Raw genomic sequence first — 17,793 nt, forward strand, 5'->3', positions numbered from 1 at the left:
GTCAGTCCCACCTCGGGGTAGGGGGCCGCGAGGTGGAACAGAACAAAACAAAGAGACATACAATGAAAGCAAAAAGTTAAACAAGGGTAAGGCTCCTAGAAGCCCATAGGGGGATTGGGGGGGGGGGGAGGGAGATGGGGTGTGGGTGGTCCGGGTAGTGGATTATGCTCGCCTGTTGGGTACCTATTTGCGCAAGCCTTATAGTCTGGTTAGGCAACTCCATTAGTGGGTGGGCTCCGGTATCATCATATCTGAGGTCCCCCGCGCCAGAGGGAGGGCTGCATGGCCCGTTCAGCTCGCGCGGGGGGGGGGGGGGGGGCTGTCAGGGCACTGGGTGTTTACGACGCATTTGTTGTCCTGGAGATCCAGTCCCCCAGGCCAGGTGACAACCTAAAGTCCAACCATGGCCTCCATGTTGCATAAAACTTCTCCACCGTAGCATCCTCCTCAGCCCTCATCTCCTCGAATCTGGCCAACGTGTTCACTGCCTCGACCCAGTGGGTCTTAGTGGGGCTCGTGGTGTCCCGCCAGAGCCTTGGAATTATCTGCCTCACCGCCAGTATGAAAAATTTCAATAAACCCTTTCTCACCTGGGCTATAGATCCCCGGAACATGGACAGTAGGGCTAGCTCAGGCGAGAACACCACGCCTGCCCCAGATAAGTTATTGTATAACTCCTCTACTTCCTTCCATAATGCCGCCACCGGGGGGCAAGCCCACCAAATATGCACCATATTTCCCTGTCCGCTCAGACATCTCCAACAATGGGGGGAGGACTGGGGGAACATTTTGTGTATTCTGACCGGCGTGGTATACCAGTGGGTCAGGATCTTATAATTTAGCTCATGCAGCCTGGAATGCACCGTTGCCTTGTGCGTGAGAATGAAAGACCTCTGCCATTGTTCCGCAGAGAAGGTTTTCCCCAGTTCGCCCTCCCACGTTCCCGTAAACGTCGGGGGCTCGTCCCCCATCTCACGATCCAGCATCAACCTGTATAGTAATGAAATAAGATGCCCAGTAGATTCAGGTGACATGCATAATGCCTCAAATGGTGTGAGGGCTTTAGATAGGTTCGAGCCGGGTGTCAGGGAGTCCAGCGAGCCCCTCAGTTGTAAGTAAACCATCCAAGCCCCCGGCGGAATCCTGGTCTCCGCGAAGAACTCCGCCAACGGCTTTATCCCGCTTTGGCTTATCACATCTCTAAGACGTGGAACCTGGACTGCTGGGGTCAGCAGCAAGGTTCTATTCGTCACAAAAGCCTTGAATTGGGGGTTGGCCAGAATAGGGGTGAGGGGACCCGGGATCGAGACCAGCCCATCTCTTCCGGCAAAGCCCGACCAAGCCTCCCCCAGAAGCCTCAACAGGGGTGACACTCCCGGGTAATCTCTGATCAGGCCGCCCGGGACCCAAAATATCCCCTGGGTCAGGCCTGGATCCGAGTCGAGTTCCATTTTGACCCAAAGTTTGGACTCGCTGTGTTTGAGGAGATCGAGGACGCACCTCGCTATATTAGCCTTGTAGTATAGGGTGAAGTCCGGTAACCCCAGACCCCCCCCTATCCCTGGTCCTAGCCAGCGTGCTATGCTTTAGTCGGGGCCTGCGTCCTCGCCAGACAAATTTGGTAATTAGGGAGCGTAGGTGCAGCAGATATTGTCTGTGCAGTCGGATGGGGAGGGCCTGGCATAGGTAAAGGAACCTTGGAAGCGACACCATCTTAACAGAGTTGATTCTACCGCTCCAGGACAAGAACAGGGGGTTCCAGATGTTCAAGTCCTTTTCCAGGTTCTCTAGGAATGGTTTGTAGTTTAAGTTAAATGTGTGCGAGGGGTCTACTGGGAGCTGAATACCCAAGTATTTGATGGCTTTGCTTTGCCATTTGAATGGGAACTGTTTTTTCAACCTGAGCTCCTCAGCCTGGGGAATTGAAACATTCAGTATCTCTGTCTTCTGGAGGTTAATTTTAAAGTTACTTATATCACTGAATCTATCAAATTCCCTTAAAAGGACCGGGATACCAACACTTGGGCAGGAAAGGTATATCAGGAGGTCATCGGCGAACAGGGACAGTTTATATTCCTCGTGCCCGACCCTGACGCCCTTTATGGATTCGTTCCCCCTAATAGCGTTTGCCAACGACTCCATTGTTAAAATATAAAGGAAGGGTGACAGCGGGCACCCCTGCCTGGTTCCGTTGTGAATGGGGAAGGGGTCTGATAATGCCCCGTTAACCCCTACCCTGGCCGTTGGATCCTTATACAGGGCCATTATCCTCTCTCTCATTCGGGGTCCCAGGCCCACGTGTCGCAGAGTGGCCTCTAGAAAGCTCCATCTTACTCTGTCGAAGGCCTTTTCGGCATCGACGGCCATGAGACAGAGCGGGGTCCCCGCCTCCCGGGCCCTCGACATTAGGGACGTGGATTTAATTACGTTATCTCTACCCTCCCTCCCCGGGACAAACCCCACCTGGTCTCTATGGATTAACTTCGGGATGAAGGGTTGCAGCCGAGTCGCTAACAACTTGGCAAATACTTTAATGTCGGTATTAATGAGTGAGATGGGCCTATAGTTGCTGCACACTGTCGAGTCCTTTCCCGGCTTGGGCAAGACCACAATGTGAGCTTGCAGGGCCTGGGCTGGAAAGGGACAACCCCTGTTTACCGCGTTGAAAGCTCCCAGCATCAGCGGGGAAATTTCTTCTTTAAAGATTTTGTAAAATTTAGAGGTGAACCCATCAGGGCCTGGGCTCTTGCCCGTTTTGAGTTCTTTAATTAGGCCGGAGAGTTCCGGCAACGAGAAATCCTCCTCTAGATCGTCAAACACAGCTGAGTCCGTGACCTTTGGTGCAAAGCTGTTAAGGTATTCCCGTATATCTTCCTCCCCTGTGTTATGCGTGGTCTCGGAGCCCTGTTTCAGGTCATATAGATTATTATAGTATGACCGAAATACCTCCAAGATCTTGGAGGTGGCGTGAGCTACTCCTCCCGATGCCTGTATTTTGGGAATGTGAGTCATAGGGGGTCTCGGGTGTAGCGTCCTGGAGAGCCACCTCCCGCACTTATCGCCGAATTCGAAGGCGCTTCTGCGCATTCTATCTCTAGCTCCTAGGGATTTCTGGTCTAGAATTTGGAGGATTTGGTGCCGAATCACAGAAATTTCTGCTTTTATCACGTCCGAGGGGTGCCCCTTGTTGAGGGTTTCCTTAATGGCCAGATCACCCAGGAGTTTTTGCAACCTGGCGGATCGATCTTTCTTGAGGCGGGCGCCGTGGGAAATGAAAACCCCTCTTAGGACGCACTTAAGGGCCTCCCACTTAACCGGGAGGCTTGTTGTGTCGTTTCTGTGGTTCGCCTCAAAGTCTGATATTGTGTTCTTAATTTCCCCGACGCACAGCGAGTCGTTAAGAAGATTCTCGTTAAGTCTCCACCTATTCGAGTGTGGCCGTCTACCCATATCTGTTAATTCCCCGTATATTGGGGCGTGATCTGACCAGAGGAAATGGCCCATTGAGCACGCCGGAGCGTAGTCAAGGAGGCTGTGCGAAATAAGGAAATAGTCAATGCGACTGTAGCTATTGTGGACCGCCGAGTGAAAGCTGTAGTCCCTGACACCCGGGTGTAAGATCCTCCACAAATCTATCAGGTGCATCCTCTCCAGCTCCCGTTTTAATGCCCTCCGTGCCGTATGTGAGATGGGGGACTTACCCGCCGATGAGTCCGTCTCCGGGTCCAACACCAGATTGAGGTCTCCCCCTAGTATCACTCTGGAACCAGCGGCGAAGGCATCCAATTTTCTCAACGTGGAGATCCCGTAGGAAATCTGACCCTGGTTGGGAAGATATATGTTAGCAAATGATAGTGCAATACCCATAACCTCCAACTTTACAAATACATAGCGGCCCATTGGATCTGTCTCGTGGTCAAGGACAGTGTGTTGGAGCGATTTGTGCAACGCTACTGACACCCCTCCTGCCTTCTTCGTGGGATGAGGGCTATGGAACCACGTGGTGTAATATTTAGAGGAAAGACGCGGAACACACTCCACCTTAAAGTGTGTTTCCTGCAACATTGCTACCATGATCCCCTTCCTGTGTAGGTGGTAGAGAATTTGGTTCCTCTTTTCAGGGGTGTTGAATCCTTTTACATTGTAGGAGCACATGGAGACGTTAGCCATCTACACTGGGGATAGACAAATGCTTTTTGTGACCCGAGACCCACACCCCATGGGGGTTATGACGGGGGGGGGGGGAGGGGGGGGGGAGGGGGGGGAGAGAGGGGGAGGAGGGGAACATACAAACCATGAGGCTTGAAGCCTCTCAAACTAAACAAACGTAGATTATGCAATAGCATTTCAATATAGCGCTCAGGCTATAGCCCCTATGGGGGGTGCGGGGAAACCAACGGCGAGGCTACACTCGCTAGCGGCTCTGGCCAGATGACATTAATATTGCGAGGGATTTAAGCATTACCGGCATGGAACGTGTAAACCTTGAACAGGAGAATCTTGTCGTTATGGAACCTGCAACAAAAGGTTAATAATAACTAACAGACAGGAGAATGTTATGACAAATTAATGAGAAGCATTTGATATCAGCGTTTGTCTTTGGCCCTGACTTTCTGCCAAGGGGAACCCAGGGCAGGAGCCAGCGCCCCTCCCTGGCGAGGCCAGTCCGGGAGGGCTATCATTGGAAGTCCGAGAGAGCCTAAAAATCCCGGCAAGTCCCCCAGTGATCTGAAGGACACCCTTTTATTTCCTTTCCGCGCCAGCAATTGAAAAGGGTACCCCCACTGGTACTGGATATCGTTCTCTCTCAGAGCTATCAGCAACGGTTTCAGCGCTCTTCTGAGTTGCAGTGTCCTGCGTGATAAATCTTGGAGAAGGAGGATGGGGGAGCCTTGGAAGGTCAGCTCCCCTGCCTCCCTAGCTTTGCGCATAATCAAATCCTTTTCTTGGAAAAAGTGTATCCTGCACAGGACGTCGCGCGGTCTCGCTGGGTCTAGTGATCTCGGGCCCAGTGTACGATGGATCCTGTCTATTTCAATGTATTTATCCGCCGGCCTCTGTAAGATATCGTTGAAAAATTTCTGGGCCCACGCCTCCAGCTGCCTATTTTCCACCTTTTCGCTTAGGCCTCTGATGCGCACGTTGTTCCTCCTGTGTCTGTTCTCTAGATCGTCCATGTGCGCAAAAAGCTCCTCTATCTGGGCGGCCTGGGTCTGGATAGCTTTTCTGTGGGACTCAGCGGTTTCTATTATTTTGTCTTGGAGGTCTTCTACCTCTGACAGGCGCTGGCCCACGTGCACTATGTCCTTCTGTAAAGCTGAAATGTCTCTCTTATGGGAGGCCTCTAACTTGAGCAGAGCTCCGTCCAGGTCTCCTTTAGTGGGGAGAGAACGCAGATGTGCCCTCCAGTCCCACTCCTCTCCTGCATCGCTGGAATTTGTGGGGCTGCGCTGGGAGTTGTGCCTGGGAGCATGTGGGGGTCTCATCGGGGTATCAGATGGACTGAGGCTGGGGGACCCACTCCTACCCCCCCTCTGGCTGTCTGGAGTGTTTGCATTCTCAGCCTGGGTTGGGGCTGCTGCATATGGAGACTGGGACTGGGCTGTGTTGCCTGTGTCCTGGGGCTGGCTGCTGCTCTCTCCTCTCCCTGCTGTGTGGGGGGGGGACAGGGGCTGACCTGCATCGCTTGTGTCCTGGGGCTGGCTGCTGCACTCTCCTCTCCATGCTGTGTGGGGGGACCGGGACTGACCTGTACCACTCGTGCTCTGCAGCTGGCTGCTGCTCTCCCCTCTCCCTGCTGTGTGGAGCTTCAGCTGCGGTGAGTGCCTCTCGGTCTCTGCCCCCTCCGTCTCCTGGCCGGTGGATGTGTCCTCGGAGCTCCTTTCAGAGGTCGCCCCCGCCGCTCCTCTCCCTCCTGCAGCGCTGCCGCTCTTCCCGCTCTCCTCCCCGGCCGGCGCCATCTTGGATCCGGCGCTACAGCCGGTCTCCTCTCTCTGCGGCCGCAAATAATAGTCTAGGCCGCCCCTCTCGCTCCCGATCGGCTGCCCTGGCGTGCTCTGGGCTCTCCTGCGCCCCATTCTGCCTGTCTGGATCTTTTAGTGTGCCGGTATGCAGGGAAATATGGCCGTTGCCGCGGGAGCCCTCTTACAACCCGACTTGCCTCTCCATTGGCTAGCTCCGCCCCCCCCCAATTCTAAGCGCAAAAGAATTAGCGTCCAAATTTTACGTACAGAATCTAATTCTTTCACTTCCCGATGTCATAGAAACATGAAATTTGGCACGGGCATTGATTATGTCATAAATAGGAAAAGTTAATGGGTCCTAACTCGATTATTCAATTCTAAGCGCAAAAGAATTAGCATCCACAATTTTTGTACGGAATCTAATTCTCTCACTTCCCGATGTAATTTTATATAAAGGAAACGCCACATGGTTACCTCCACGTGGTGTTTCCTGGGTAACGCAAAGAAGCATGTATCTCTAAAGTAACCACAACATCATAAGATTTTCTGTGTTAACACCAGATAAACACCAGTACCAAATTAACTCAGGCGAAGCCAGGTATATCAGCTAGTCTTTTATAAATCACAAAGATCAGCAACACACTTCAACTGGAGAACATGTGGTAGTAGCATCCAACATTTTAACTCACCTATATATGTTGCTCACACACAGTCCAAAAGTAATGCAAGTGTTGTTCAATAACTTGTCCGCAACTGACACATGGATATGTGCTCCTCTGGCATCAGCTCAAGCTTGCATATTTTAACTGGCCGGCCTGCTTTTAGGTCACTACCTATTTTCACACATTGGGCCTTTTCCTGAGGACCCACCACACTTACATATCTCCAGCAAGTTTTTTTTTAAACTCGTTTTATTGAACTGTATGTATTACATACAATAAATGTTAAAATAACTTTGCATGCATCAGGAAGTTCTTTAGTACAGATGTTCAGTACACAAATACGTCACATTTTCTCTATGTTTAAGCATATGTTAAAACGTGCATTCATAATTTTGGTGTCATTATTATTTGTTTTTACATGTCTGGTTGTGGTTCTTCTTAATAAATTTTGGAGCATTTCTTGTGTGAGGTTTGTGTTTGTTGACCCACACCAGATCCCCCAGACCTTATCAAATTTCTCCGGGTATTTTTTATTTTTATAGACTATTTTTTCGTATGGTTGTGGGGGGCGCCTATCCATCCATCGCAGAGCTATAACTTTACGGGCATAGAATAATACTTTGGTAAGAAATATTTTATCATGGTGTTGCCATTGTTCCTCGTCTATGATGCCTAACAGACGCGTCGCTTGGTCTGGTGGTATTGGTATTCCCATTAGTTGGGTTAGAAATTCTGTGATCTCTTCCCAATACGTGTGCACCATCGGGCAGTTCCAAATCAGATGATTAAAATTTGCATTTGGCGCACGGCAGCGGTGACATTGACTAGTAGCTGATCTATTCATTTTGTGGAGCCTAGTCGGTGTCAAATAGCACTGGTGCAGAATGTATAATTGGGTTAACTTATTGTTCGCGGCTGGTGAGACCTCGGTGTATGTTGCCATTGCGGTCTCCCAGTCCTCATTAGTCAATGATGGGATAAGTTCTCTCCATCTCTCCAGCACTGCCATTTGTGTATCGGGGATCTTAGAGTGTAGTAGGTGAGTATATAGCGTCGAGATTAGGCCCTTAGGGCCTTGGGTACGCAGTATACCTATTAATGGATATGTAGAGAAGGGTCGTCTGGGTTCTGGGAATTGTGTTGTCAGGGCGTGTCTAAGTTGTAGGTATCTAAAGAAGCCCGTTCTAGGTACCTGATATAATTGTTGTAGCTGCTCAAAGGAGGCTAATATTCCATCGATATATAGGTGTTCTAGCGTGGTGATTCCAATGTTTACCCAATACAGTCTGTCTGGGAGGTTCAATAAGTGTGGTAGTGCTCTGTTGTTCCATAAGGGGGTTTCGAAGGGGGTATCTTGCCTGCCATCCAAACATTTGTTGCAAGTCTATGAATGGGCAGTATTTGTCTGGTCAGCAGTCCTGGTTTTTCCAGGAGAATCCAGAGCGAGGCCTCTGAGAGGAAGAACATCAGGTGGTGCTCGGAGTTCAGAAGAGGAGAGCCCGACAGCCAGTGACGTATATATCAGACCTGCCCTGCTAGGTAATATATTTTAAAGTCTGGTAGTGCCATGCCCGCTAGTTCTTTGGGTCTTTGTAGTGTCTCCATGTGGAATTTGGCTCTGGCTTTCCCCCAAACAAAGGATGTTATTAGTGAGTTAGTTTTTTTGAAAAATTTCTGTGGTACTGTTGTTTCTGCGTGTTCTAAACGGTATAAATATTTGGGGAGTATTATCATTTTAATTAGGTTTACTCTGCTCGCTACAGAAAAGCTCCAGGCTTTTAGTTTTGATTGTAGAGTTGTCATTAGGGGCGCGATGTTTAAATCAAAGCTTTGGGTGTGGTCTCTTGTGATGTAGATCCCTAAGTATTTGAATTGGGGGACAATTTGTAGGTTGCGGAACACCTCCCCCGTCCGCCACTCCTCTGCCCTTAGTGGCATAAAGGTGGACTTCTGCCAATTTATACGTAGGCCTGAGAAGTTTCCGAATTCATCTATTTGAGAGATGGCCAGCGGTAGAGTGCTTTTGGGTTCTGACATGTAAAGTATTATGTCATCTGCATATAGCCCTATCCTGTCCTCCCTGGGTCCTATCTGAATTCCCTTGTATAGTGTGTGTTGCCGGATCTTTAAGGCCAGGGGTTCTATGGCGATTGCGAATAAGAGGGGGGAGAGGGGGCATCCCTGTCGGGTCCCCCAGTAGAGTGGGAAGGAGGTGGAGGTCAGGCCATTCACCACTATTCTGGCCGTCGGGGCACTATATAGGATAGAGACCCATTTAATGAATGATTCTCCAAATCCGAATTTTCGTAGAACTTCTATCAGATATGGCCATTCTACTGAGTCGAATGCCTTAGCTGCGTCCAGCGAAGCCAAGGCCCAGTTTGACCTCCACCTCCACCCCACCTGCGTGATCACCTGTGTCTTTCTAATGTTGTCTGAAGTAGACATTTCCGGGATGAAGCCGTATTGGTCAGGGTGTATGATGTCTTTAATTGCTTGATTCAGCCTGAAAGCTAGTATTTTGGTAAGGATTTTGTAATCTGTGTTTAGGAGGGAGATAGGTCTATATGACCCACATTCCTCTGGGTTTTTATCTGGTTTTAAGATAAGGACTACGTTGGCCTCTAGCATTGATTCTGGAAGGTGTTTTTTTTCAAATATCTGTTCATATAATGAGAGTAAGTGTGGTGTGATTTCTTCCCTATAGTGTAGATATACCTCTACCGGTAGGCCATCTGTACCCGGCATTTTATTTTTTGCCATGGCCTTCATTGCCTCCTCTATCTGTTCTGTTGTAATGGGGCAGTCTAGTAGAGATCTGTGTGTTTCTTGCAGTACTGGGAATGTTATATTGGTTAAATAAGTCTCTAGCCCTGCGGGGAAATAGTTAGCTTGGGATTGATATAGGTCTTGGTAAAATTGTTGGAATCTACCTAGTATATCTTTGGGGTCCGTAATTATTGTGTCCTCAGTTGATTTGATCCTGAGTATGGACGGAGAGGCAGTCTCTTGTCGGGCCATAAAAGCTAGTAGTTTACTGGACTGGTTGCCCAGTTCGAAAAAGGACTGACGTGTAAAGAACAGTTTTCTCTGAGCCTTCTCTTTTAGGTGCAATAGATACTCTCTGCCTGCTTGCAACCATTTGTCTCTTCTGGTGTCTGAGGGGTCTGAAATAAAGTCTTTTTCTAGACATTGACATTGTTCCGCTAGTTGTTCTCCTTCTTTTGCTGTGGTTTTTTTTAATAAAGGAGATTGAGGATTTGAAGCAGCCTCTAAGATATGGTTTAAAGCAGGGGTGTCAAACTCATTTTCACCGAGGGCCACAGCAGCCTTATGGTTGCCTTCAAAGGGCCGATTTAATTGTAAGACAGTAAAGTAAAAGTGAATCCCACAGTGGCCCGATTGGTAATAAGGTCCTCCATAGTGGCCAGTGACGCACACCATTCTGCACATATACACGCACAGACGCACACATTCTGCGCATACTCACGCACAGACAAACACCATTCTGCGCATACTCACGCACACCATTCTGCGCATACACACGCACACATTTTGCACATACTCACGCACAGACGCACACCATTCTGCGCATACACACGCACACCATTCTGCGCATACACACGCACACCATTCTGCGCATACACACGCACACCATTCTGCGCATACACACGCACACAATTCTGCGCATACACACGCACAGACGCACACCATTCTGCGCATACACATGCACACCATTCTGCGCAGATGCACACCATTCTGCGCATACACATGCACACCATTCTGCGCATACACACGCACACCATTCTGCGCATACACACGCACACCATTCTGCGCATACACACGCACAGACGCACACCATTCTGCGCAAACACATGCACACCATTCTGCGCATACACATGCACACCATTCTGCGCAGATGCACACCATTCTGCACATACACATGCACACCATTCTGCGCATACACACGCACACCATTCTGCGCATACACACGCACACCATTCTGCGCATACACACGCACAGACGCACACCATTCTGCGCATACACATGCACACCATTCTGCGCATACACACGCACACCATTCTGCGCATACACACGCACACCATTCTGTGCATACACACGCACACCATTCTGCGCATACACACGCACACCATTCTGCGCATACACACGCACAGACGCACACCATTCTGCGCATACACACGCACACGATTCTGCGCATACACACGCACAGACGCACACCATTCTGCGCATACACATGCACACCATTCTGCGCAGATGCACACCATTCTGCACATACACATGCACACCATTCTGCGCATACACACGCACACCATTCTGCGCATACACACGCACACCATTCTGCGCATACACACGCACAGACGCACACCATTCTGCGCATACACATCATTCTGCGCATACACACGCACACCATTCTGCGCATACACACGCACACCATTCTGCGCATACACGCCGCACACCATTCTGCGCATACACACGCACACCATTCTGCGCATACACACGCACAGACGCACACCATTCTGCGCATACACACGCACACCATTCTGCGCATACACACGCACAGACGCACACCATTCTGCGCATACACATGCACACCATTCTGCGCAGATGCACACCATTCTGCGCATACAGACGCACACCATTCTGCGTATACACACGCACATCATTCTGCGCATACACACGCACACCATTCTGCGCATACAGACGCACACCATTCTGCGCATACAGACGCACACCATTCTGCGCATACACACGCAAACCATTCTGCGCATACACACGCACACCATTCTGCACATACACACGCACACCATTCTGCGCATACACACGCACACCATTCTGCGCATACACACGCACACCATTCTGCGCATACACACGCACACCATTCTGCGCATACACACGCACAGATGCACACCATTCTGCGCATACACACGCACACCATTCTGCGCATACACACGCACAGACGCACACCATTCTGCGCATACACATGCACACCACTCTGCGCAGATGCACACCATTCTGCGCATACAGACGCACACCATTCTGCGCATACACACGCACACCATTCTGCGCATACACACGCACACCATTCTGCGCATACAGACGCACACCATTCTGCGCATACAGACGCACACCATTCTGCGCAGATGCACACCATTCTGCGCACACACGCACAACATTCTGCGCATACACACGCACACCATTCTGCGCATACACACGCACACCATTCTGCGCATACACACGCACACCATTCTGCGCATACACACGCACACCATTCTGTGCATACACACGCACAGACGCACACCATTCTGCGCATACACATGCACACCATTCTGCGCAGATGCACACCATTCTGCGCATACAGACGCACACCATTCTGCGCAGATGCACACCATTCTGCGCATACAGACGCACACCATTCTGCGTATACACACGCACATCATTCTGCGCATACACACGCACACCATTCTGCGCATACAGACGCACACCATTCTGCGCATACAGACGCACACCATTCTGCGCATACACACGCAAACCATTCTGCGCATACACACGCACACCATTCTGCACATACACACGCACACCATTCTGCGCATACACACGCACACCATTCTGCGCATACACACGCACACCATTCTGCGCATACACACGCACACCATTCTGCGCATACACACGCACAGATGCACACCATTCTGCGCATACACACGCACACCATTCTGCGCATACACACGCACAGACGCACACCATTCTGCGCATACACATGCACACCATTCTGCGCAGATGCACACCATTCTGCGCATACAGACGCACACCATTCTGCGCATACACACGCACACCATTCTGCGCATACACACGCACACCATTCTGCGCATACAGACGCACACCATTCTGCGCATACAGACGCACACCATTCTGCGCAGATGCACACCATTCTGCGCACACACGCACAACATTCTGCGCATACACACGCACACCATTCTGCGCATACACACGCACACCATTCTGCGCATACACACGCACACCATTCTGCGCATACACACGCACACCATTCTGCGCATACACACGCACAGACGCACACCATTCTGCGCATACACATGCACACCATTCTGCGCAGATGCACACCATTCTGCGCATACAGACGCACACCATTCTGCGCAGATGCACACCATTCTGCGCAGATGAACACCATTCTGCGCAGATGCACACCATTCTGCGCACACACGCACAACATTCTGCGCAGACACACGCACACCATTCTGCGCACACACGCACGCACAGACGCACACCATTCTGCGCATACACACGCACAGACACACACCATTCTGCGCATACACATGCACACCATTCTGCGCAGATGCACACCATTCTGCGCATACACACGCACACCATTCTGCGCATACAGACGCACACCATTCTGCGAATACAGACGCACACCATTCTGTGCATACAGACGCACACCATTCTGCGCATACAGACGCACACCATTCTGCGCAGATTCACGCCATTCTGCGCACACACGCACAACATTCTGCGCAGACACACGCACACCATTCTGCGCACACACACGCATGCACAGACGCACACATTCTGCGCATACTCATGCACAAACACCATTCTGCACATACACACGCACAAACACCATTCTACACATACACACGCACAGACGCACACCATTCTGCGCATACACACGCACACCATTCTGCGCATACACACGCACACTATTCTGCGCATACACACGCACACCATTCTGCGCATACACACGCACACCATTCTGCGCATACACACGCACACCATTCTGCGCATACACACGCACACCATTCTGCACATACACACGCACACCATTCTGCGCATACACATGCACACCATTCAGCGCACACACACGCACACCATTCTGCGCACGCACACCATTCTGCGCACGCACACGCACACCATTCTGCGCACGCACACGCACACCATTCTGCGCACGCACACGCACACCATTCTGCGCACGCACACCATTCTGCGCATGCACACCATTCTGCGCATGCACACCATTCTGCGCATACACACGCACAGACGCACAACATTCTGCGCAGACACACGCACACCATTCTGCGCATACAGACGCACACCATTCTGCACAGGCGCACGCACACCATTCTGCGCATACACACGCACAGACGCACACATTTTGCACATACTCACGCACAGACGCACACCATTCTGCGCATACACACGCACGCCATAATGCGCATACACACGCACACCATTCTGCGCATACACACACACACCATTCTGCGCATACACACGCACACCATTCTGCGCATACACACGCACACCATTCTGCGCATACACACGCACACCATTCTGCGCATACACACGCACACCATTCTGCGCAGACGCACACCATTCTGCGCAGACGCACACCATTCTGCGCAGACGCACGCACACCATTCTGCGCATACACACGCACAGATGCACACCATTCTGCGCATACAGACGCAGACCATTCTGCGCATTCACACGCACAGGCGCACACCATTCTAAACATATACGCACACTATTAGACATATATACATACAGACACATACATATACACATATGCACACAAGGACACTTCTGCATTTTGATACACATATTTATACTTACCTGCATCCAATATGGTCCCACTGGCTGGTATACTGGCTGCTCTCAGTCCTTCTTGGGCCAGTGAGAGGAGGTCAGCGCTGACTGGCTCTCACCCTGCAGCTGCTCCTCCTCAGCGTCGCTCTCCTGCTGCAGAGATCATGTTCTCTGCAGTCATCTTCCCTCCTCCGCGGCCGTTGTTAGTCTGCTATCGGCACTCCTCTATTACTGTCTGCACTAGACAGAACAAGCCGAGAGAAGATCATCTACTGAGAGCAGCACGGAGGAGTGAGGGAACTTACTGCATAGCCGGCGGGCCACAGAAAATGAGGCGGCGGGCCGGATTCGGCCCGCGGGCCTTGTGTTTGACACCTGTGGTTTAAAGGCTTCCCATACTAGCATCATGTCGGAATGTGCTTCGTGCGCTTCATAGTATATTTGGATTTGGTCTGCTATATGATCATTTGGGCCAAGCAGTGAAAGCCAGAATGGGTGTATTTGCTGTCTCTTAGTGGCAGGAGGGCCTGGATTTTTGAGGGTCATGCGGATTGGTGAGTGGTCTGAGACTCCTCTTGAGAGGAATTCTATGGATTCAACTCTTGGGAATAGTGAGGGGGATCCGAATATATAATCTATTCAGCTCAGCGCATGGTTGTGGGCTGCGTAGCAGGAGAGCTCTTGCTGGTTAGGATTAAATACTCGCCATAGATCTAGCCACCCCGTTACTGAAATCATAGAGGCTAGGCGGGTCAGGCTCGTGTCCCCCATCCCCCGAGCACCACCTCCAAACCTATCCATGAGCATGTCCATGACCATATTCATGTCTCCCATGCAAATAATTGTTGCGTCTGGCGAGAATGAAGCAAATTATATACCCTCTGCCAGGAGAGCTGTTGATGTTGATGGTGGGTTATAGTAACATAGAAGGACGTATGGGTCGTTATTTATTTTGGATCTTACGAAAATATATCTGCCCTCTGAGTCTTTTTTCAGTTGTTCCACTTCCCATCTAAGTGATCTTTCTATCAATAGGGATACCCCTCTAGAATATGATGTGTGATATGAGTGTGCTGACCACTGAATCCATGGCTTAGACAATATTTTAGAGGTTTCAGGCGTGAGGTGGGTCTCCTGCAGGCACAATACATGTGGTCTCCAGGAGCGTATTAAGGAATTTATTGTAGTTCGCTTTCTGGGAGATCCCATGCCTCTGACATTCCAGGACACGAAGGTTATCTGAGCCATTGGCAGAGGTGGTTTAATTGAGTCCGGATAGAATTTCCTATGATATTCTGACTACTGGGGAACCCTCCATCATGCCTGGCTGCATTTTTATCACATAGTATGTAATCGCATTTTAGTACATTTACCGGAGAAACATTAAGCATCCGATGCATACAGTTTAGAAACATTGCGGTAGTGTACTACCAACTTATAACTTTTACAACTTCAAACAGGCTTAGAATACTTTCTTGCTGTATTAGTATTCGTGGCAATTTCTTACTCGGGCAAACCTACATAGCATAGCTTTAACTTTCGCTATATTTGAGGTTTTGTTGGGTTATTGAAACAATAGTATGGACCGACCGTGTCCTATTGTATGTTGGCTAGGTGGACTCCCTTTTTGGGGAGGATGGGAGGAGGGGGAGGTGGAAGAAGGGGGGGAGGGGGTGGGGGGTGGAAGGGGGGGAGGGAAGGGGGGGAGGGGGGTAGTTTTGCCGAGGGCGATTCATCTTTTGTACAATAGTTTACAGTAGAGTTTAAATAGTTTTAGTAACATGTATATGCATGATATGGGAGTCTCAACATCTAAAGAGAGAAAAGAAATGGTTAGGTTATGTATATTTTACAGTCTTTCTGGTCGTTGTCTGGTGGTTAACCATTCTTCTGCTTCGGATGGTGAAGTGAAGTGAAGAAGCGGGTGCGGTCTCCGTCGATCACTCGCAGTCGTGCTGGGTACGCCATGGAGTACGGGAGCTGTAGATCTCGAAGTTGCCTTTTAACACCAAAGAATGACGCTCTTTGCTTTTGGAGATCCGCTGAGAAATCTGGGAAGATGGACACTGTGGCGTTGTCGTGGCGTAGTGGCGTAGGGGTCCTCCTTTTCTGGCTGCTTGCAGAATGATGTCTCTGTCATGAGAGTTGAGTAGTTTTGCTAGTAGGGGTCTATGTGGGGCCCCGGGTATGGGCGGCTTCATTGGTACACGGTGGGCCCGTTCGATAACAAAAATCTGTGATAGTCCTGCATTGGGGAGAGGTTCGCGAAGCCACTTCTCCAAGAATTCTTCGGGTCTTTGTCCGTCGGTTCGTTCTGGCAGGCCCACTATGCGCAGATTATTTCGTCGTGAACGATTTTCAAGGTCGGCTGCTTTTTGTCTCCAGTATTCAGCTTTTTGCGTAAGGTCTCGAATTGCGGCTGACATTGGGGAGACGGTGTCATCTAGTGTGGATATTCTGCCTTCCGTATTTGTAACTCTCTCTCTCAGGTTTTGGAGGTCTTGTCTGAGGAGGCTCACATCCATTTTAACTTCGTCAATTTTGCTGGTGAGGGTGGTCGTGGATGTCTGGATTGCAGTTAATAACTGCTCGGATAATTGTTGCAGGGTTTGGACTGTACCCTCCGGTGGGTTTGAATTGGTGTCCTTTTTTGGGGGGGATGAACCCGCCGGGGCTGGTAAAGTGGATTCAAGGCTTGGGTCTTTGCGGGTTTCATTTCTGGTGAACGCTTTTAATTTATCGACTGATGCATTTTGTCTGGTAGGTCCCATGATGGACTGCTTTGTATTTCCCTCTTTGGAGAGGTTTTGCGGTATGTCGAGTTTCTTGCCTCTGGCTCATGGTACTGGTTGTTCAAGTGTCCTTTTTATGATCGGACTATCAGATGTATGCAGCGCAGGGTTTGAATACGTAGTTGTCACACTAGCAGTTAAGGTGCTTCGCCCCCGTCTTGTCTGGCTACTGCGGTTTGCAGTTTCTTTACCAGGAGTAAGCGTTATGTCGGTGATAGTCGCTTGATTTTGTTTGTGGGGGGCTTTCTTCAGGGTTTGTGTTGCCTTTTCTCTCTGCTGGGGGTATTCCCTAGTTGGCTCGGTGACCCCTCTGCTAGATATGGCTGGAAAAAAGGGGGGGTTTCGCGCCCTTTCTCTGGGTTATGCAGGTTTTAATGGCTGCTGTTCCTCCCCTCCCCACACACTTAGCTGTCTGTTGCTGCTCCCGGTGCTGTCTCTCTCGTTCAGGAGGGGGTCTTCTCACGTGCTATCTGCTAGCCCTCTCTCCACACGGCCTGTCAGCGCCGTCTGCAAGCCGGTGGTGATATCAACCGCGGCGCTGCGGGAGTACTGCTAGCCCCGCTATTACTGCTGGCACTGTGGGAGTATTGCCGGGTGTCCGGTCTTTCCTCTCTCTGTGTCAGCGGAGATGCGCTGAGCCTGGGTGGCGGCCTGCCGGCTGGTGCTCTCGCCTGCAAGATGGCGATGGCGGTCGCGGCTCCACGTGTCTGCCGCCGGGCGCTTTCACCGCGAGCGCTGCGTGGGTGTCCCTGGTGTTCT

Source organism: Eleutherodactylus coqui, chromosome 1, assembly GCF_035609145.1.
Source record: "Eleutherodactylus coqui strain aEleCoq1 chromosome 1, aEleCoq1.hap1, whole genome shotgun sequence".
Classification (NCBI taxonomy): Eukaryota; Metazoa; Chordata; class Amphibia; order Anura; family Eleutherodactylidae; genus Eleutherodactylus; species Eleutherodactylus coqui.